We start from the raw sequence: 21,764 nt of genomic DNA, 5'->3' as shown, positions 1-21,764 counted from the left end.
GATAAAGAGGGACTGTGGAGAGATGCTGCTTGAGGCTGGGGAATCAACTCTGTCACCAATTCAATCCTCACAACCATAAGATGTCACTGTCCCTGTTTTGCAGGAGAGGAGGCCACAGGTAAGAGAAGGCAGTGACCTGCCACTGTCACACAGTCAGAAAGAGCAGGCGTCTTAGGGGCACCTGGGATTTGCTCTAAGCAGGTTTGGTAGACACTCAGACACAGGCGTGGCTGTCACGAAGGAGGAGGTTTATTGCACTTATAGACCCCTAGAGACAGGAGGCACGGCCCACCATGCAGGGTCACACGGGGAAGCACCGGGGCAGTCAGGAGGCAGAGGCAGCAACGGAAAAACACAGGCAAGAGCTTTTATGGTGGGTTCTCATGGCAAGAGTGAGTGAGGCAGGTAAGCAGGCTCAGGATGGGCTAGTTTGAATAATCTGTAAGATCCTGGACAGAGGAGCTGTCCCCAAGTTGTGTGCTCAGGGGTCATTAGGGCGGGTAGATAGTGGCTCAGAGTGTGAGAGTTTCATATAGAGGAGGAAGGGAGGTATGAGCTGGGGTTTGGTTGGTTTGCATCTGAAAGGTGTACTTCCCGGCGAGTTGTTCACCCTCTCTAGGAACTGGCTAAGCCTGGGAGGGGCAGCCCCGAATGGGTAGCAGGGTCCCACAATGTTCAAAGCATCAGAATACAGAAACTAAAAGACACAGTTAATACACAGACTTGGCCTGGGGCTCAAGCTGCCCCCTTGGCTGCCCATAGTCACTGCAGGGACCAAGACCACGGCTAAGAGGGACTCTCCACCTGTAGGGAGGATGCAACAGGTAAGGTTCAGCTGCATCTGGAAAGAGCAGTGTTGCTCTTGTGTCACTTAAGACACTCTCTTGGCACGGGCTCACTAATCCTCGTAAGCCTACAGACAGAAGGGTAAAACGAGACAGAGACAGGTCCTTAAACTGTGAAGCTGATGAGAAGGAAAACGAGTTTTTGCCGGGATACCCAAGAATTGTTTTATTTCCTTATAAATCCTGCCCCATTTCAATTCAGAGCTTGTTGTCCAGGGCAAAGGACGGAGGAGGTGGTGTCCCTGATTAAAACAACACAAATACTGTTTTCAAAAATGTAGCTGGCTGATGCCCATGTTGTTTTAATTTGCTGGGACCAGATTGTCCAGCCCTCGTGGATTTGATCCCAGACAGGCTCGTTTGACTTATTCAGAGAAAAACTCTGCTTTCAGCCACACGCTGTCCCCCTCACCCTGGCCAAATGTGTTGTAATCCTCACTAAAGGTCCCAACAGTTGTCGTCCAGGAACCCTGAACCCACCTTCTGGTTCCCATCTCCAGATGCTACTCGCATGTCCTCCATGTGCCACTGGCCCCAGGAGGACACCACAGAGCTGGTCAAGGCTTAACCTCCGAGTGAAACAAGACGAGCTACAAGTGTATGGTAGGTACTCCATAATTGTCTCCTGAATGAATGAGTGAGCAATTGGACGGATGGATGGATGGATGGATGGGCGTGTTTTCTTTAGCCTTTCATCTGTTGATGGCTCTGGGCTCTGGGCTGGGTTCAAGTTCTACTGGGCAGGGGAAAAGAATTTTCTGTCTCGTTTCCAATGAAATACTTCCATCCCCATATTGACTAGAAAGCTCCCTTCTTTTTAAAGGGGCCACCTCCTTCCTCAAAAAACTAAAAATAGAACCACCATAGGACCTCAGCAATCCTACTTCTGGGTATATATCCAAAGAAAATGAAATCAGGATCTTGAAGAGATATCTGCATTTCCATGATCACTGAAGCGTTATTCACAACAGCCAAGACATAGAAACAAATGTTCACTGACAAATGAGTGGCTAAAGAAAATGTGCCATATACACACAACGGAGTATTATTGGGCCATAAAAAAGGAGGTCCTGCCCTTTGCAACAACAAGAACCTGGAAGACATTATGCTAAGTGAAATAAGCCAGACACAGAAACAGAAATATTGCATGGTATCACTTATACGTGGAATCTAAAAAAGTCGACCTTGCAGCAGCAGGGGTTGGGTTGCCAGGGGCTGGGTAGGACAAGAAATGGGGAGATGTTGGTCAAAGGGTATAAACTTTTGGTTCGAAGATGAATAAGTTCTGGGGATCGATTTAATAATACTGTTATTAGTACTATTAGTTAACAGTACTGTTTTGTATACTTGAAATTTGTGAAGAATGTAGATCTTAAATGTTCTTACCACAGACACACACAAAATTGTAATCATGAAAAATAAAAATAAAAGGATCCACCTCCATCTCTTTCATTTTATTCTTTTCTCTTACTTTATGCCTCAAAACAAGCTTGGCAGCCTGGAGAACACTGGGAGATTATGAAGACAGTCTCTCCTTTAAAAATGACCATGATCTCACTCCTCCTCCCACCCCCATGGAAACTGGAGCACAGCTCAAGGAGACCCGCTGTCACAGGATCCTGCTTACGGGCACAAAAGCTGGGAAATTTCAGAGCCAATCTGGGCCAAGGGAGGCCGGAGCTTGTGAGCCGGGCTGAAATGATTCTTCCAGACTGCAGAGAAAAGCGTGGCCTGCCCGCCGGCCAGCCTGCCCAGCGGCAAACAGGAAATCCCAGAATTTATAGATGACCCCGTTACAAGGCAAATGTTTTGGAACAAATTGTTCTTCTTTTTAAATCCTTGTTTTCCACTAGTTTTTCTTTCTGGATTCCCCCCTCCTTTCCACCTTCCCGCTGTCCTTGTTAAACTGGGGCCACAGCGCCACCTGCTGCCTGTTGTGGGCGGCGGGACTCCGCTGGGACGGGCCCTGGGTCCTGTCCCCAGTTCCCCTTCCCTACACTGGGTGGGACAGTGGCTTTCCGGCTCCTGTCCCGAGAGTCTGTGCTTAAGATCACGTACCAAGCTGCGAGAGAACTGCTCCCGTGGTTATTATGTGACCTGAAGATGCGCAGTAAACTCTCTCCCTACCACCCATCCTCTGGGAGGGCCAAAACGGGTGGAAAAAGCAAATCACGTGGCCACCATCCAAGGCCAGGTCTCCACTCCCTGCACACCAGCTGTACCAGCTCTGGCCAATCCTGTCAACCCAACGAGCCTCAATGTCTTCTGGACCCAACTGTGGCTCAACTCGACCCAGGCGGCGTGGAAAACATAGGTGCGTGTGCCTGGCCCATGGACAACGCTTCATCAACATTTGTCTCCTTTCCTTGCTGTCTGGAGTATTGCTCATGGGCCTCAGAAGATTGGCATGTCTCTCTCCTTATAAGAGTGGGGGCTCCACAGGAACACGGTGCACCAGTGCCCATGATGAACCTCGGCAAAGTCCCCACTTGTGAGCTGATTGACCTGGAAGGGTGGCTTCTCCCTCTTTGGTCTTGGTTTCCTCCCCTGTATCTGGGACAGTAATCGTACCCATATTACAAAGCATTGCTGTGAGCACTGAAGTCAAGGCACATCCAGAATTTAGCAGAGGGGCCTGTAGGAGGTGGATCGTCTCCCACCCTAGCTGTTATTATAAGACGAACCGGCACCTAACACATGGTAAGCATTTGATGAATGAATGAAAACATCATAGGACCTAAGTCAGAAGACTGACGAGTTACAGTCCAGCCAAGAGACACCAAACATCACTGTGTCTGATCCTCCTCATCCAGAAACTTTTCCTTACTGACTGTAGGACCTTCTGCCCGGGACCTCAGTTTTCCCACCTGTCAGATGGGCAGGACGTCTATCCTATGCCTGGTGCTCAGAGATACAGATGGATCTGTCCAGGCGTGTGCATGAAACTGCCTTGAAATGTTTAAAGAGTATAGGAAGGAAGGGAGGCTTTATTCTCATGCAGGGTGGTTCCATGTGCCTGGAGGCTTCACCCTCATCCTCCAAGGGTTCCTGGGGCACGTGGGGTTTCTCTTTACACAAAGTGGTAGCCACATCCCCGAGCCCCAACTCACTGGCAGAATGTGGGAGGAGGGTCAGGTGAGTTTCACACTACAGAGTCCAGGCTAATTAACTCGTTTGCTACTGACACAAGTTGAATACATTCCAAGAAGTGGGTTGCCCCTCAAGGAAAGCTCCTCCTCTGACCGCAAGAGAGAATAATGTGTCGTGGCTTAATGCTACCGCCAATATGGCAACTAGTTGGCGTGACTCGTGGCAGGAGAGCAGGGGATAAGGTGACAATGGGAAGCAAGTCCGGGGCCACCTTGAGCACCATGAGGGAGAGTCCCAACCTAGTTCAGCGGGCGCTGGGGAGCCACAGAGGACTTACAGGCAAGGGAGGAACATGTCCAGAAAAAGAACACAGGCAGCTGCAAGAGGGATGAATTACAGCAAGGACGACATAGCTCCTTCCATGCCACGTGGCCTCCAGGTAGGATAACCAACTGCCCTGGTTCACCAGGGACACAGGGAGTTCCCGACACATGGGATCTTCAGTTTTAAAACCAGGAAAGTCCCAGGATGAGCTGGTTACCCTAAGTTAGTGTCAAAAGTGCCTCCTGGAGTTGTGCAAGACCGACTCTGACTCCTGCCCTATAAGGCATGTTTTTCCTCCACTCTTCATCTGCTCTCAGAAATAACCTATCTCCTGTGCCACTCCCTCTCAGTTCTAGCCTGCTGAGCAACGACTGGCTTCCTGGATGAATACACAGGGATGGACTGCACGCCGATCCCTTCTGGGTATTCTTTGTGCATTTAAACAAAGGCCTCCTGGAGACAGTGTTTAATCCAATGGAGTGACTCTAACAGTAGGCATTCTTAACCTAGGAGAGATGGGGAAGACTTCGGTGGGGGGAGGGGGAGGTAAGTGGGGAGTGGCATACCCACATTACATCCCGTCGGCAGCTATCCATTATACCTTGCACAGAGCCGGCTCTGTCTTCCTGGCTCTCCACTAGCCCCCCTGCCCTGCCAAGCAAGCCTGCGGGAGCCTGGGCTGCTTAAATATTCTGTAAATAATGCTGACTACAGAACTTTATAGATAGACTCACAGAATCAGAACAATAGAATCACAGAATGTCAGAGCAGAAACAGATGCGAGGCATCATAGAGTCCAGGGTCAGAAAACACACTGCACTCATGCTGCCACTTCCCCTGCCAGGCTTGTGGCAGACATCACTAATCAATCATGACATGGTCTCGCTGAGCTTGTTTGTAGCCGTAGAATCCTTCGAGGCATTCCAGGAAGCAACTACCAATTATCTTGGGTCTACTAATTAAAGCTAAGGTTTATTGAATGCATTTACTATATTCCCTTTCCCACACCCTTTTTCATTATTACCACTTGAATCACCAACTGTTTGCCATGCCCTTTTTATCAGGGTTTCTCAATCGCGGCACCGCTGACACTTGGGCCGAACAATTCTTGGTTGTGGGGGGTTGTCCGGTGCATTGCAGGATGCTTAGAAGTGTCCCTGGCCTCTACCTTTTAGATGCCAGTAAAGCTGCCCCCCACCCTGCCCCTGCCAATTCATAACAACCCAAACTGTCTCCAGGCATTGCCAAATGACCCCTGGGGTTGGGGGGGGGGCAAAGTCACTCCTGGTTGACAACTATTTGTTTATAGATTTTCTCTAATCTTCATAATACTTCTCTAAAGCAGATTTTTCTGGATCCTTTATTTTACAGATGAAGAAACTGAGGCCAAGAAAGGGTCTGAGCCTAGCCGGTGACAAAAGCAGGATGCAGGGCCCAAATTCCCCTCTGAGGGCTCTTCCTCCTCCAGCCATTTGGGAAATTCCGTTCGGTTCATTGTCTGTGGTTGCAAATTCCCAGGGGAAGGCATGGAACCTGGGAGGTTGAGAAAAACCAGATGTCTAATCGATGCTCCCGCGTGGGACCAGGGTGCTGGAGGTGAATGGGGCCTGGTGACGTGCGGCAAACATCTTGGGCTCTACTCCACCCTGAAAAGGGCTCTGGGCGCAGAGGCAGCCCAGAGGAGAGGCTGTCTGGGACCCTGTGATGCTTGCCAGTGGCAAGGAGGCTGTGAGGGAAGCGCTGGCAATAGTATTACTAATACCCAACAATACCCCCCATCTTGTGAACACTGACAAGGCTCTCCCCACTTCACGGGAGGCATATGAAATCTGGCCTCTGCCCCCAGAGATTTGGGATTGAAATCCTGACAGTTTGGACATACAGCCCGTGGGCAATGTTTCCCTTCTCCGGGGCTTGTGTCTGTGCCAAGAATTCCTAACAAAGGGTGGGGTGGGGCAGGGGGGATTAATTAATTTAAAAACCCCATATTTTTTTAAAAAAAAAGGCTCATGAAACTGACCGGTAAGAAACTGTCCATTTTCCTCCTTGGTAGCGATCAAAATGTCGTGAGTTTCTACACACATATTTTACAGACGTTCCATAAATCCTCTGGTTATGCTTCTTCCGTATAAGTAAGGTCCCCTGGGAAGTCATTGAGTTTCCTCACTACATGTATTCAAGAGAAAATTGGATGTAACACTTAGAGAAGGCAGCGGTCAGGGGGGAGGAGGCGGGGGAAGAGGGGAGGGCGTTTGAGGAGAGCGGAGACTGAAAGTTCAGTGCCAAGGACAGCGACACCCCTTGTCTTGGAAATTCCTGACATTTTCGAACCATCTTTGGCTTCGAGTGCACAAATAATCTCTTTGTGCTATCTTTTTATTCCTTTTATGTATTTATTTCCACCCGCAGAAGTAATACTTTCCTCTTTTTTGCACAAAATCTGAAAGGGGAGAGAAAGTAGAAAGAAAGCAGGATTCCTGCCACCCCCCACCATCCCCACCCCCCCAAAAAAAAACCCACCTTGAATATCAAGGTTTCTTGCTTTGTTCTGCTTTGTTTTGAAGATTTTTCCTGGGCAGTGTGATGGCACCATTTCAGCCATGGGGGTCCCACTTTCAGTGTGGGTGACAGTCACCCAGGGAGCTTGCTGAAACTGCAGAATCCCCAAGGCTGTACCCCCTCAGAGTTGGGGGGGTTGTAGGTCAGGGGTGGGTCCCACGGATCTGCGTTTTTAATAAAACCCTTGGGTGACTCTGATGTGGGCGGACATTGGACCACACTTTGAGAAATAATGAGTTTCAGGTTTTTCAGACCCTCAGCAAATCAGAGACGTGAAAATCCAGATTTAAAACAAAAATCGGGGTTGGGGGAAGATGATTTGTTTTCTGCAAGGGCTCGGCTTAAATAGGCATTTCCCTTAGTGCCGTTAACATATGATTCCGTTCACACTCGGTGATTCAGCGACGCAGCCAGGACTTCATCTGCACTCTGGGCCAATACGGCAAAACGCCACCTTTTTACAGAGCAGTGGTGACACCCATCTGCTCAAATAAATTAACGTTTCCATCTCAAATAACTCATTTGGCTGGATCGTAGAGATTGCACACCAACTCAAAGGGAGAGGGGAGGAGGCGATACAGGGGATGGGTGGGGGGCAGGAGAGGCATTTTGCAATGGATAAATTGCAACACTGGCTGCATTTTTATAGCCAAAGGAGGGGGGGTGGATAAACACAGTTATAGTGTAAGTCACATGCGCCCTGTTACTACCTCCTTCCATAATTCCTATTGATGCCTTGGGGTAGGTCATAGGCAGGGCTGCATCAGCTGATGGGTGCAGCGAGCTAGGGCTGACGTTCCTGCTCACAGACACTGGAGTGTGTGAACATGTGTGTGTGTGTGTGTGTGTGTGTGTGTGTGTGTGTATGCTTGTGGGGTAGGGGACGGCATCGAGATGTGGGAGGTGTTCTGGACAATAAGATCAAGAAGTGCAGTGAAGGGCACAGAGTACATAGTGGAAAGGGCAGGTATTTCTTTCTTTTTAAAAAATTTTTTTACTTTGAAATAATTTTAGAGTTGACGAAAAGGTTCGAAAATAGTACGACAATTTCCTGTATACGCCTCACCCCAGCTTTCCCCAATGTTAACATCTCACACAACTATTGCACAATGATCCAAACCAGGAAACTAACATTGGTGCTTTACCGTTAACTAACCTTCAGGTCCTATTCCCATGTCACTGGTTTTTCCACTCATGTCCTTTTCCTGGTGAATAGGTACTTTCAAGTCAGAGAGATCTGGGTAGGAATCCCAGCTCTGTCACTGTGAAACTGCCCAAGCTCTACCCATCTCTCAGAGCCCTAGTCTCTTCTCCATAAAATGGGAGATAACCATCTTCACTAAATAGGATCCTGGTAAAGATTACACGCAAAACTGTGTGTCCAGAGAGATTGGCACACAAGTAGGCACCAATATTGGTTTTCTCCTTCCCACCCTCTTTCAAAGAAAGGAGCACACTCTGTCCTCAAGGACAGATGGACATTTGTGTAAATTCCTGTTAGATCGGCTTGATTTAATCTCAGCTGCTGGATCAACTGGCTCCGTTTTGGGGGGAAAAAAAAAAAGACAAGACGGGAGACGAGGAAATTAATTAGGAGCCTATTGCAACAACCCATGTAAGCTAAGTCTGCAGAGGGGCAGCAGAGGGGTAAAGAGAGCAAAGGTTTAATAAACATTTCAAATGCAGAGTCAAGAGAAGCTGATGATGGTCTGTTTGTGGAAAGGGGGAAATAGGAGGAAGCAGAGATTAGCAGATTGTACTTTTGAATGACTGCTGATCCCTTTCACTGAGATGACAAGAGGGAACCAGCTCAAGGGAGGAGAGAAGCCAGAAGCAATAATGATCCTAACCAGTACTTGTTGAGTGCCTGCTGTATGCCTGCCAGGCACCACACTTAGCACTTTCCGAGAACAATGTCATTGAATTCTCTTAATAACCCAAGAAAACTGTGACACAGAGAAATTAAGTCACTTGCTCACATAACCTTTTTTTTTGGATATATTAAAACAAGGTACCTACAAGCAGGACTGACTACACAACTTGCAGAGCTCACTGCAAGATGTAAATGAGAACACTTCGTTCAAAATGTGTTAAGAATTTCAAGATGGTGAGCGCAGAACATGGAACCAAGCACAGAGTCCTCCTGAGAGGGGGGCCCTGTGTCACTGCCCCGGTCTCAGGCTCTGCTGCAGGAAATCTGTACGAAGGCAGGTGCAAAGAAGGACTTTGAGACGAGAAGAAAGCTAAGGGAGAGTGCGGGGGGCACACCTGCTCGGGGAGCCACGCTCACTGCAACCAGCAAGAGAAACTCACAAGAAGTAGCCAGCAAGTGGGAGCAGGGACAGGAAGACGCAGTCAGAGGCACCAAGGATGAAGGCGCCCCTCCGTCTGCCAAATGGGACATTGCTGTTGGCCTCAGAAGCCCAGTTTCTCAGGAGTGGAGGAGGCAGAAGCTGGATTGCGTTACCCAGTGGGCTGAATGGAAGTGCAGGCGCTGCTGGGCAGCCCTGGCATTCTTATCTCAAGAAGTTCAGAGGACAAGTGTGTGGCACCACGAAAGTGATTTTTTTTTTTTTTTAAAAAAAAACCGCTGAAAGACGGTTTCTCATTTGGGTCCCCTGGGCACTAAGAAATGCCTTCCTCCTTCTGCTTTTTCTCCTCCCACTTAGGCACACAAATGTTTGGCTGACTCGATCCTTAAGTTGTGGCTGGGGACTGGAGCTGAAACGCCTTTGAGGATTCTTGCACGGCAACCACTAAAATCTCTTTCTGGGGACTCAAGTGCTGCCAAGGCTTCAGCGTGGCCGGGAACGGGCTACTTTCCTTTGTTTGGACAATTGCAACCAGGAGGGACAAATCGTCATGGGCCATTTATTTATAGACACTGGCTGGGCTGTTGGTCTCATTCTGAATAAAGATATTAAAGGGTAAGAGGCAGCTCAGGGCTTCCACAGAACCCATCTCACAAAAAGAAACCTGCCTCCCATTTTTCCATTTCACAGCCTCCTGCTTTCAGTGTCGTCCTCCTGAACGTTTTCACTCCCCTTTTCCTTCCTAAGCCATAGAGTCCCCAAACTACTGGAAGCCCCCCTCAAACGACTGGCCTTCAACCCAAGTATGTAGATTGCCCTGGACATTGGCACTGAACACCTAGACTTTCCATGACTGGTTAGTTCCTGAGTCTAAAATAATCGGTATTTTCAGGAATGTGTGTGTTTCTAAAGTCACAGTTTTACGTTTAAAAAATAGACTTCATTTTTGGAGCAGTTTTAAGCAAAACTGAGTGGAGAGTATGGAGTTCCCATGTACCCCTGGTCCTCAACACACACAGCCTCCCCCAACATCAACATCCCCCAACACAGTGGGACATTTGTTACAATCGATGAACCTACCCCAACGTACCATCATTACCTGAGTCCACAGTTCACGTGAGGGTCACTCTTGGTGTTGTACACTCTGGGTTTGGACAAATGTACAGTGACATGCGTCCACCATTACTGTGTCATACAGAGTGGTTTCTCTGCCCTACAAGCCCTCTGTGTGCCACAGATTCATCCCTCCCTCAACTCAACTGCTGGCAACCACTCATCTTTTTACTGTCTCCGTAGTTTTGCCTTTTCCACAATGTCATATAGTTGGACTCAGACAGTGTGTAGCCTTTTCAGAGCAAAGTTTACCTTTTAAAATGCGTGCTTAATGTGGAAAAACCCAACTGCACAGAAGTGATGCCATGTCCATGTGAACTAGTCTGTGTGAACTAGCTATGCAGGGCTGCAGTAACTAGTAAGCCCTGAAATCTCAGTCACTCCTAACTAGTCCACTTCTCACTTGGACAAAGTCTGATGCAGGATACCAGGGACTCCCCTAACCTCAGCACACTGGCTTCCAGAGTCACTGCAGCAAAGGAGAGAGAGAAAGAGTTGAAAAATCCCACCTGCTTTTAAAAACCTCCATCCAGAGGGGACACATAGACCTGCTCACCCCGAAGGCCAGACTTAGTCACTCAGCCCCTATCAAACCACACAGAGATGAGGAAACAAATGTGAACACAAGGGTTATGCAGTGAGCATGACTGTTTTGCCACAAAGTGAAAGTTACCTCCACGCTCCGATCCCACCCTGCAGAGGTAACTACCTCCTATTAACAGCTGGCTCAGTATCCTTCCAGGTCGTCCTCTAATACATGCGTATTTATGTACATTGCTCATAATCTATTCCACTACATATTCATGTGTAATACATACAACCTCTTCTTTTACAAAAATGGGACCGTGCTTTGCCTGCGCTCTTGCAATATGTTTTTTTTTTTTCTTTCACTTGACAGTGTGTCTCGGACATCCATTCCAGTAGGGTTGAGAGTAAATGTGATTTAACAATAAAACAGTGACACTAAACTGTGTTCTCTTCGGTGCTCTCTGCACTGGCTGTAAGCTCTCAGGCCACACATCTCCGGTGTCATTAACTGGGACTTTCCTGTTTACCAGGCATGGTGCTAAGTGACTTATCCCCTCCCAACAATACCATAAGGCCCATGCCATCATTCTCTCTCCCCGGTATTCAGATGACGCACTTGCAGCTCGGAGAGTTGAAGAAATGTCCTGCTCAAAGTCACACGGATGCTGAGTGGCAGGAGGCGATCCACTGGACTCCAGAACTTGGGTTTTCTCCTCCGTCTTGTCTATAGTGCCTTTTCAAAGCCTCAGTGCCGACCTTGGCCTTGGAACATCATAGGTGCTAAGTAGTATTTCTTGAATAAATGGCTCAGAGGTGCCCAAAGACTGAACGGAATCCCCAGCGCTGTATGAAAATGGCTGTAGGCATCTATAGTACTTACTGCCAATACCAGCCTCATTATTATTATTCTACATTCAGAAAAATGTAAACAGCTTTGTAATCCCTGGACACAGAGTGCAAAGGGACAGTGACGGACAACAAGGCTGGCTGGGAGGTAGAGCAGCATTATTTCTGACTAGGAGAGGATACAGAGGCATACAACCTTAGGGCAGAAAAAGAGTATTTGCGATTATTCAGTTCAACGCACTTTACAAGTAAGGAAGTAAAGGTGAAGTATGCAGATGTGGGGAGAAGTGACTTGTCCCAGGTCATGTAGAAAGTGAAGGGCAGGCCTGGCCGGATGGAGCTCAGGCTTCCTGACTCCCAGAGGCGGCTTCTCTATTGCCTTATCTATCACTGATGCATGGACAGAAGGGAAGTAGCTCCTCCCTCGATGTAAACCAAGTCCATGGTCACAGACAGATGTTCCAAAAAACGTTGCTGGTGGAAAATTCAAGTTGACGTATAGTATTTTTAAGGAATGTTTCCATAGAGATGCACAAATAATTGGAACAATAATCCCTTATCCAGACAGAAAAGAACCATTCATTTGAACAGGACGTGTAGAGGGGGTGGGGGTGATTTGCCCGTTCTCCTGGAGCACTGGACAGAAAGGCCAGGCTGAGCTCTAGAGATCTGGGTTTAAAAGCCAACATTTCAGAAGTGGGGACTGAAGTCTTCTGACAGTCCTGCTCGTGGCTAACCCCTAGCCTGCACATCTTCACTGGACAAGCACATCATGGGTCTTTCTGTAAGCCGGGCCCTGGCTGTGGTGCTGCCCACAGAGTGCCAGCTCCTCTCTGGAAGAGCATCTCCACCTGTATGAGCTTCCTCTTGCTGCTGTAACACGTGACCCAATCCCTAGGGACTTACAGCAACATAAATTTATGTTCTGGATGCCTGAAGTCTAAAATCAAGGTGTTAGCAGGGCTGGTTCCTTTTGCAGACTTCAGGGGAAGCATCGATTTCCTTGTCTTTCTCTACTCCTGGATGCTGCCCACTTTCCTGGGCTCATGGCGCCTTCATTGCATCCTTCCAACTTCTTGTTCCTGTTGTTACATCTCCTACTGCTGACAACACCACAGGTGCAGGCGTGTACAAGCCTGGGGGCCATGGGAAAGGTACTTAACTTCTTCAAGCCCCAGTTTCCTCTGAGAAAGACAGCAGTGATGGGAACACATTAAATGAGGTATGTGTAAATGCTGAGCACGGGGCCCGGCACATGGTAAGGATCCAAGGAAGGCTGCAGTTTTAAGGGTAGCAATGATTCTTATTACCACCGTCAGCATCAGCTGACACTCTCATTTCCACAACAGGGTTCAGAGAACACAGAGGGAGGGTGTGACGTCTGCTGGAGGGCTCAGGAGTCCCCAGAGGAGGAGACCCCTGAGCTGGCCCTGATCAGATGACTGTGATGGAAACCAGCCAACACACAAAGGAGAGAAGGGATGTTCTGGGCAGAGGAACCTGCACAGTGAATGGCATGGGTGTCAGAAAGTACACAGGCGTTTACAGAAATCAGAAGGGCTCAGGTACCAGAGTAGAGGGTCAGGGGTCAGTATCAGGAGGCCGGAGGGATGGTGAAGGGCTCCAGGCGTAGGTCTTGGGCATCAGAGAGACCTGGGCTTGAGTCCCACTGCTCCACCTGAGAGCTCCAGAGCCTGGGCATCTTCTCTGTACCTTCTCTCCCCATCCTCCTTTATAAAAAGTGGGTGATGACAGCGCCTACCTCCCAGGGTTGTTGCAGTAAGTGATGGGGGAGCTGCTGGGAGGTCCCTGAGAAAGGGCTTTGCAGACCTGAGGTGTTGGGACTTTCAAGAGCCACTTTCTCCTCTCTCGTTTACCCTTCACTCTACACCCTCTGTCCCTTCTCCTCGGCCAGCAGAAACTCTGAGCACTGACCTTCCTAATCTGGTGTTTCTGTCGCCGTCCTCCTGAACTTAAAAATAACAGATTTTTCACAGGTGGAAAAGATGTTAAGAGAACTCTGCTCGTCTATAAAGTGTGGGTAATGACAGCATTGACCTCTGATGGTCGCTCTGAGGATTCGCAGAGACTGAGCACAAGGTGTTTGGTATCATATTGTGGGAGGTTAAAAGCGTCAGCTCCGGAGTCGGACGGATGGAACCCAGATTCTGGCTGTGTCAGTTACTGGCTCTGTGACTGTGGGCAAACCTCTCTCAGCCACAATCCCTCATCTGCAAGTGAGGATGATAGCGCTGGTCACAGAGGTCCCCACAGAGAATGTCTAGAACACGCTCATTAACTATTATTATTATTACGCTCTTTTCATTTACATATGAGAAAAATTAGCCTCAGAGAGGGGAAGTGCCTTGTCCAAGGTCACACAGCAACTTGGTGGCCATCCATCACACAGGAGGCAGCTTCCTGTAGGATCAGAGGTCCAGGGGAATTCTTGGCACGAGTTCCAGGGCTTGGAATCTGAGACTCTGCAGAGCACACCCCTTTGAGGCTGTTTTCCTGTGTGAAGGGCAAGGTGGTACCCATCCACCCGCAGCCTACAAATCCACCTTGGTGGCCACCGCATCCTAGGGTTGTGCGGCGCTGCCTGCTGACGAGTCAGATGGCACCAGCAGACGGTCTCTCCATGCTACTGGAGCCTGCATCGCTCCCATCATTTATTTTGGACAGGACACAAGATGGGATATCAAAGGAATCAGCTGCTGGTCAGAGGAAACAGCTAAGGGGCCAGACCTCGTCCTGGGGCTTCCAGGAACAGAGTCAACACCCCATGTGGGTGGGAATTTGCCCCCCCCATTTTAATCTGACTTTATGAATTGAAACAATCCATTCAAAGATATGAGGCAAACTGTTTCTTGGTATACAGCATTTTACTAAAAAAAAAACAACTAGTTATATATACCTTTTTAAAATTTTTTTTGTATACTTTTTTTGAAAACTGGAGGTATTGGTACTAGAGAGTTTCTGGCAACAGTTGGGGCAAATGAAGGAAAAGAGTCAGGACTCCTGGTTCCCCACGTTCAAAAGAGCCAAAGGATGACCTTACACACAGCAACTCAGGGTTGCCTTTTTCCATCATGCTCTGCCGAATAACTGAGCTTTTCAGACTTCTTGGGAGCAGATACGGGTGTGAGTAATGCCTTCCTTTGCTCAAGGCACAACATAAACACCCGCTAGTGCCCAGTCAGCGGGCCCACAAGATTCCAGCTATGGTCCAGGCCAACAGGCACCACTGCCATTCAGAGGTGACTGCCACCTCCCAGCTTCAACAGCAAGCACACGTGAGGAAGAGGTTCTGGGGAGGGTGGCTCATAGGGGCCACAGACATCAGAGTTCACAGCTTCCATTCTGGGTCTGGGCAACCAGGTCGTGGACGGGTTGATGCTGACATGTCCTTGGCGGGTAAGGCGTGGTAGAAAGGACAATGACCTCAAGGTCAGCAGATCTGGAGTCAGATCCCTGATGCAGGCTCAAGTCTACCCTCAGTTTCCCCATCTATAAATTGGGCATCTCCAAGAGATGTACCCTAATTTTTTTTTAAATAACCTTTAATTTTTAGAGCGGTTTTAGGTTCACAGTGATGCTGAGCAGAAGGTACAGAGAGTTGCCATATACCCCCAGCCCCACACATGCACAGCCTCCCCCATTCTCTACAATCCCCCAGCAGAATGGGACGTTTGTTATAATCACTGAACCTACACTGGCACCCAGAGTCACAGTTTACATTCAGTTCAGTCTTGGTGTTGGACATCCAGTGGGTTCTGACAAATATATGATGACATGATCTGCTGTACATGTACCACACGGAACAGTGTTGCTGCCCTAAAAACCCTCTGCGCTCTGCCCAGTCTTCCCTGCTTCCACCCAACCACTGGCAACCACTGGTCTTTTTACTGTCTCCACTCTTCTGCCTTTTCCAGAATGTCATACAGTTGGAATCATACATATGTAGCCTTTTCAGAGGGGTTTCTTTCACTTAACTGATATGCATTTAATTTTCCTCCATGCCTTTTCATGGCTTGACAGCTTATTTCTTTCTAGTGCTAATAATGGTCCACTGTCAGGATGGACTACAGCTTATTCAACCATTCACTGACTGAAGGGCAACTTGGTTGCTTCCAAGTTTTGGCAACTATGGATAAAGCTGCTATAAACATCTGTGTGCAGGGTTTTGTGTGGACCTTTTTAACTCCCTGAGTTTGAAAACCAAACCGGCTGTGCATCCTTTTGATAGTTTGCAGTCTAGAAGTAAGCCCGGAGGAATTTACTGTGTCAGTCACATTCGCCACCAGAATCTGAACAAATGTAGCTGAGAATACCAGGGAAATGGTTGAAGTGGAGATCAGAAGGCATGAATTATCTTTATATCCAGTGGGAATATCAACCTTTTGTTCAACCAGGTTTTCATAGCAAAATCAAAATGTTATCAAGGAACCCCCACCACCACCACCAATCAATTACAGGCGTATCTCGTTTTATTATGCTTCACAGATACTGATTTTTTTACAAATAGGTTTGTGGCAACCCAGCGTCGATGAAGTCTATCGGAGCCATTGTTCCAACAGCGTTTGCTCACTTCCTGTCTCTGTGTCACATTTGGATGATTCTCACAATATTTCAAACTGTTTGCATTATTATTATATTTGTTACAGTGATCTGTGATCAGTGATCTTTGATAAAGGCTCAGATGATGGTTAGCATTTTTTAGCAATAAAGGATTTTTTTAGAGGGGGACGTAATCAGGTTTATTTATTTGATTATTTTTTAATGGAGGTGCTGGGGATTGAACCTAGGACCTTGTGCACGCTAAGCACGTGTTCTACCACTTGAGCTAAATCCTCCCCTCAACAATAAAGGATTTTTAAATTAAGGTATGTGCATATTTTTTGAGACATGATGCTATTGCACACTTAACAGACTACAGCAGAGTGTCAACATAACTCTCATTAACACTAGAAAACAGAAAAATCCGTGTGATTCACTTTACTGCGATACTCGCTTTCTTGAGGTGGTCTGGAAACAAACTCGCAGTATCTCCGAGGTCTGCCTGTACTATTGTTAGGAAGAATAACAACAGAATTGCCCTCCACTTTAGCCTGTCAGGGATTCAAAAGTGCTTTTGAATGCTAATCCATTCATCACCGTAGCCCTGGAAGCGTTCCATTAGGTAAAACCTGTATTATTTTTACCACTGCAAAGTATGTAGTGTGGTTCTCTTGATGGAAAAAATGCTCAGAGCTATGATCTGAGAGGAGCAACGGGGAGAAGATGCTCTGGGTGGCCTGAGCACATGAGGACAGTCCGAATAACTCCTGGATGTCAGAGCTGCCCACAGGCCTCTGTCGTGCCTAGGAAGTGCTGCTTCTGAAGGGTCAGGGCCCGGAAACACTTTCCGATGAGCTGAGTACTGTGGGGCCCTGGGAAGCTCACTGACCGTGAGTCTCCTGAAATCATATTATTTATTATTCTTGGCTATGCAGCTCGCTTACTGGGAGACTTGAGGGAACCATGTAACCTCTCCACTTTCCTCACTTGTAAATGGGCTGGTTTGTTGTTTTGCCCACCTCGCAGAAGTGTTGTGTCACTAAAACAATTGACGGCAGAACAGAAAGACCGTTTAACCATTTGGTGCCCTGCCTCAGAAATCCCACCTGCATGCAGTGAAAGAACTTCCCTAGGTGATCACAGTCCTGGCCAGCAGTCACCAACTGGGGAAGGACTCCAGTGCCCAGGCTGGGGGGAGCTGGGGCAGCGCAGGTCTGAGGGAAAGGCACGGGCTTCTGAGCTGGAAAGACCTGGGCTCAAATTCCAGCTCTGCCATTTACTGCCTGTGTGACCTAGCGTAAGTCGATTAACCTCTCTGAGCCTCCATTTCCTGCTCCACGAACTGGGAATATCCAGTCTTTGAGGGTTGCTGTAGGGATTAAACGAAGCACCTGACATTTAGTAGGTACTTAATAAAAGGCAGTGGTTACGAGGGCCTGTCATTTTCCACCAGGTCTTACACATGTAATGCAGTGTTTCCAAAAAGTACAGAAATCATTCCACTTACGGGAAACGAGCAGAGAGTTTTAGGTGGAACTCTTAGGAATTCTTAGATATATGGAATTAGTAACAAATAAGGCACATCAGACTTGTGATTTTATGACTATTTCTGATTAGAATGGGGCTAAGTTTTCAAAAAGTGAGTCAACTTAAAAATCATTAGTAAATAAGTGATCACATAGTTGGACTTGCAGTAACAAAATCTGAAGGTGGCTGACAGCATAGAAACAAAGGCGCTGGACTAGGGGCAGGCTCTGACCTCAGTTTTACACTCATCAGTCATATAGACTCATCTCTCTGAGCCTCAGTTTTCTCATCTGTAAAAATGGATAATACCTAAGAATAGTGAAAATAAGGTAACAATAATGAAAGCTCTTAGAAAACTGCAAAAGCACCCTCCAGCATAAGAGGTTTGCCTGTTATTCCTAACGTGTGCTTTGATGGAGAAGTGGTCCACACTTGGCTGCCAGCTGCTAAGACTGCAACAGAGATGAAGTTCAAAACCAAGGATGGTTTCAATCCCCACCCTGTCACTGACGGCCCTGCAGCCTTGAGCAAGCTGTTGAAAGTTTCTATCGCAATCTCTCCATCTGTAAAAAGGCGTTAATAATAACAATACCATTTGCAATTCAACTCAGAGGCCAAAAAAAGGCCAAGAACCCAACAGAAAACGGGCAAAAGATGTGACGGGACAGAGGACCAAAGATGAAATATGAGTGGCTCTTGACATACAAACACATTCTCTATCTCACTCATGAGAGACGTGCTCATTCAAACCACACTGCATATGACTTTTGTTTATCATCAGATTTGCAAAGATCAGTTTGATAAAGCTGCACTGGTAAGGGATGGGAAGCAGGTATGCCGTTAGACTGGTGGTGGCGAGGTAAACTGCTCCAGCTCTGTGGAGGGCAATTTACAATTTGTCCAAAGTGTAAAGTACGCACCCTTTTAGGAGGGCTGAATGCTGGGGTCCACACCCTAAGCTGTGGAATGTGCCAGTGTTCCCTTACACGGCCAAAGGACTTAAGAGCAAGTGAAGAATCCTGAGGTGGGGAAATCATTCTGGGCTTTCCAGGTGTGTCTGATGTAATCACACGGGTCCTTGTAAGAGGGAGGCAGGAGATCAGAGAGGAGGAGGCGATGACCTGACAGAGCAGACAGCAGAATAGTGTCCTCTGGAAATGGAGGAAGGGGCCACGAGCCAAGAAAGACAGACAACCACCGGAAGCAGAAAAAGGCAAAGAAACAATTCTTCTAGAGCCTGCAGAAGGAATCTGACCTGCCAACACCTTGATTTTGGCCTGATGAAATAGATTTTGGACCTCTGACCCCCAACAGTGAGGGAATACACGTTGTGTTGTCTTAAGCCACTAGATTGTGACTAAGCGTGACAGGAAACGAACGCACACCCTGCCGCTCAGCCATCCCTCTCCTAGGGCTTCATCCTGCACACACATCCCAATATGCACATGATGAGGAGGCACGAAGTTCTGTGTTGATCTCCGCAGGTCAGCTTTTCTGTGGATGAGCAGCTCGGGCTGTGACTTCACGCCGTCTGTAGGGCTCCGGTGAAACGCAGGCACGCTTCATCCTTCCCACTACACTGAAACTGGCAAGGTGACGCTTCTGCCAATCCCGCGTCCAGTATTCAAACTGCAGGGAGATCGCTGTGGCGGAAGCAGGTTTCCAGCTGAGATCCCCAGGGTCAAGTGCCATGGAAGTCCCTCATTATCTAATCCTTAGAAGCCTGAGGGTGAGCCCAAACGCGGCCCTCCTCTCTCTGCAAACACAGCAACACACAGCTCTTTGTCTTCGCTGCCGAGTGCGTCTCTCTCCTGATACGGGAGAAATACTCCCGCGTGATGGATTAAAATTTCTCAAAGAGGGAGGCAAAATAAACGTATTTCCATGACTTCGAGTACAAATCCCCATGCAGGGTCTCGTGCCATCCTCAGAGCTGGGCTAGAGAGCTATTTTAAAATTAATGCCGTGTGGGAGCCAGACCTACTCGATGGAAAAATCTTCTGCTACAGGATAGAGATGGGCAAGAAATCAGTGCTGGGGCTCCCCGAGTGCTTGACTGTGGTTACAAACGTTCCCGGCTGCATCCGCAGAGCTGCTCGGAGTCAACCGTAAACCTTTTGCCAGGGACTCGGGAGGCAAGGCTGACAAGGCAAGTTGAAAATCTGAGCCCCTTTGACGAGGAGTCTTTCCAGACTGCTAAAAATACCCAAGGATCTGCCTGAAGCGGGGACAGGCCAGGGAAACCTTCCTCCCCTCCCTCCTCCACCTCCCTGTGCCTGGTAAGAAAAGGGGCCAGTGAAGCAGGTGGGGATGATGGAGCAGGAGAACTCAGCAAACATGAGGTGAAGCACCTCTTGCCAGACCTGGTGCTGTGTGCCAGGGATGCAGAGGTGTCTCCCTGGACTAAAGGAGCTTAGATGGAGGTAAGGATCCAGCGTGGACTTGAGAGCCAGAGGGACCTAAGTTCGAATCCCAGCTCTGCCACTTACACTCATTTGTGTGGCCCTGTGCCCAAAGCATGTGGCTTTATAAGCCTCAGTTTTCCCATCTGAAAAGTGGAGCTAATAATATGAATGTATGGACTGCAAGCTTTAGGCACAGTGTGTAGCGAGTGCCTGGCATGGAGTGGGCCCTTTATAAGTGGTAGCTCTGACAGCCTAGTGAAGAAAGATCCATAAAAGCAATGGGAAATCCAACAAGGAGGAAAATCGCACACAGTGTGGTTTGGGTGGCAAGTGTCAGAAAAATTCTCAAGAAGGAAAGGTTCCTGCTAAGACCTCACCCAGTCTCTAGTCCTTGGAAATCTCTCCCAAGCTTCTGAAGCTGATGAATGCTACATTTCTTCCAGCCTGCCCAGATCTGCCAAAGGTTTGTCCTTCTTTGCAGCACCATTGCAATATTCATCCGTTTGGTATTTGTAGAACTGAATGGTATCATTCCTTCTCTGACACTCAGGGAACTAGAAAATAGCAGATGTGTGACAAATGAGTCGATCAGAGGGTTTGGGAGGATAATGAAGGATACCCTGGGTAGAGAAGGCAGGGAGCGTTCATGGACATGGCATGTGTATCACTCAGAGGTCAATCAGAAAGGCTGAGCCACTATATACACACTTAGCCTCACTTCAGACACCAGCCACCAGTGGGGTCCCCAGGCCACCTGCACGTCTGACCAACTGGCCACAAAACTGAAGGGTTTCCCATGACCCACTTAGGTTTGATAATTCCCTAGGATAGCTCACAGAACCCAGGAAAGCTCTATACTTATGATTTCCGTTTTGTTGTAAAGTTACACAGATCAGGACCAGCCAAAGGAAGAGATGGATAGGGCGAGGTCTGAGAGGGTCCCAAACGTGGAGCTTCCTGGCCCTCTGCCCGGAATCGGGGCATCATCAGTGTGTTTCATCAGCAACTCGAATCCTGGCACATCACCTGTTCACCAACCAGGATGCTCCACCGGGCTTTTTTGTGCAAAGAGTTGAGATTTCATCACGTAGGCATGATTGACTGAATCATTGGCCACGTGACTGAACTCAAGACTCCAGTTCCTGTCCCCTACCCAGAGGTCAGGCTGGCTTAAAGCTCCAATGCTGTTATCACGTAGTTGGTCTTCCTGGCTGACCAACCCCACGCTGGTCAGATGGGGTCAGATGACCCCATCTGGAATCGTCGCACCTCTTAGAATCAACTCAGGTGTGGTCCAAGAGGCTCATGAGTTAACAGACACTCATGTTATGTCGGAAATTGCAAGGATTTAGAGTCTCATTTATAGGAATCGGAGATAAAGGCCAAATTCTTTGTTATACAACAGACGTGAAGTGGGGGAGAGCAAGGATGTGCTGGAACTCCATGAGAATGGTTCAAAACCCAGGACTGATCTTGTTGCTTCCGGCATCAGTGGCGTGGAGGTCTGGAGGAAGCCGGGCCCTTTCTCACAGAGCGGAACGCACACACCTGGCCCAGGAGCTGGAGGAGCTGAAGGTGGGTCCAGGAAAAGGTGGGGCAGTTGCAGGCCTGGCATCATGTCACACCCGTGGATAAGCAACACCAAGCATGAGCTG

At 48.2% G+C, this 21,764-nt stretch overlaps 1 protein-coding gene and 1 long non-coding RNA gene across 7 annotated transcripts in view; one reads left to right on the top strand and one right to left on the bottom strand.

Moving 5' to 3' along the window:
• Positions 1–21,764, bottom strand: part of C32H12orf49 (chromosome 32 C12orf49 homolog) — a 317,095-nt gene that overhangs the window by 215,012 nt on the left and 80,319 nt on the right. The gene's annotated exons all lie outside the window — the stretch shown is intronic.
• LOC116660962 lies at positions 1,044–5,298 on the top strand. Its single transcript, XR_004316681.1, has 2 exons — positions 1,044–1,448; positions 2,335–5,298. It is a non-coding gene; the product is annotated as an uncharacterized LOC116660962 (long non-coding RNA).

Source organism: Camelus ferus, chromosome 32 (assembly GCF_009834535.1).
Source record: "Camelus ferus isolate YT-003-E chromosome 32, BCGSAC_Cfer_1.0, whole genome shotgun sequence".
NCBI lineage: Eukaryota > Metazoa > Chordata > Mammalia > Artiodactyla > Camelidae > Camelus > Camelus ferus.
This window is presented reverse-complemented; position numbering and strand designations above follow the sequence as displayed.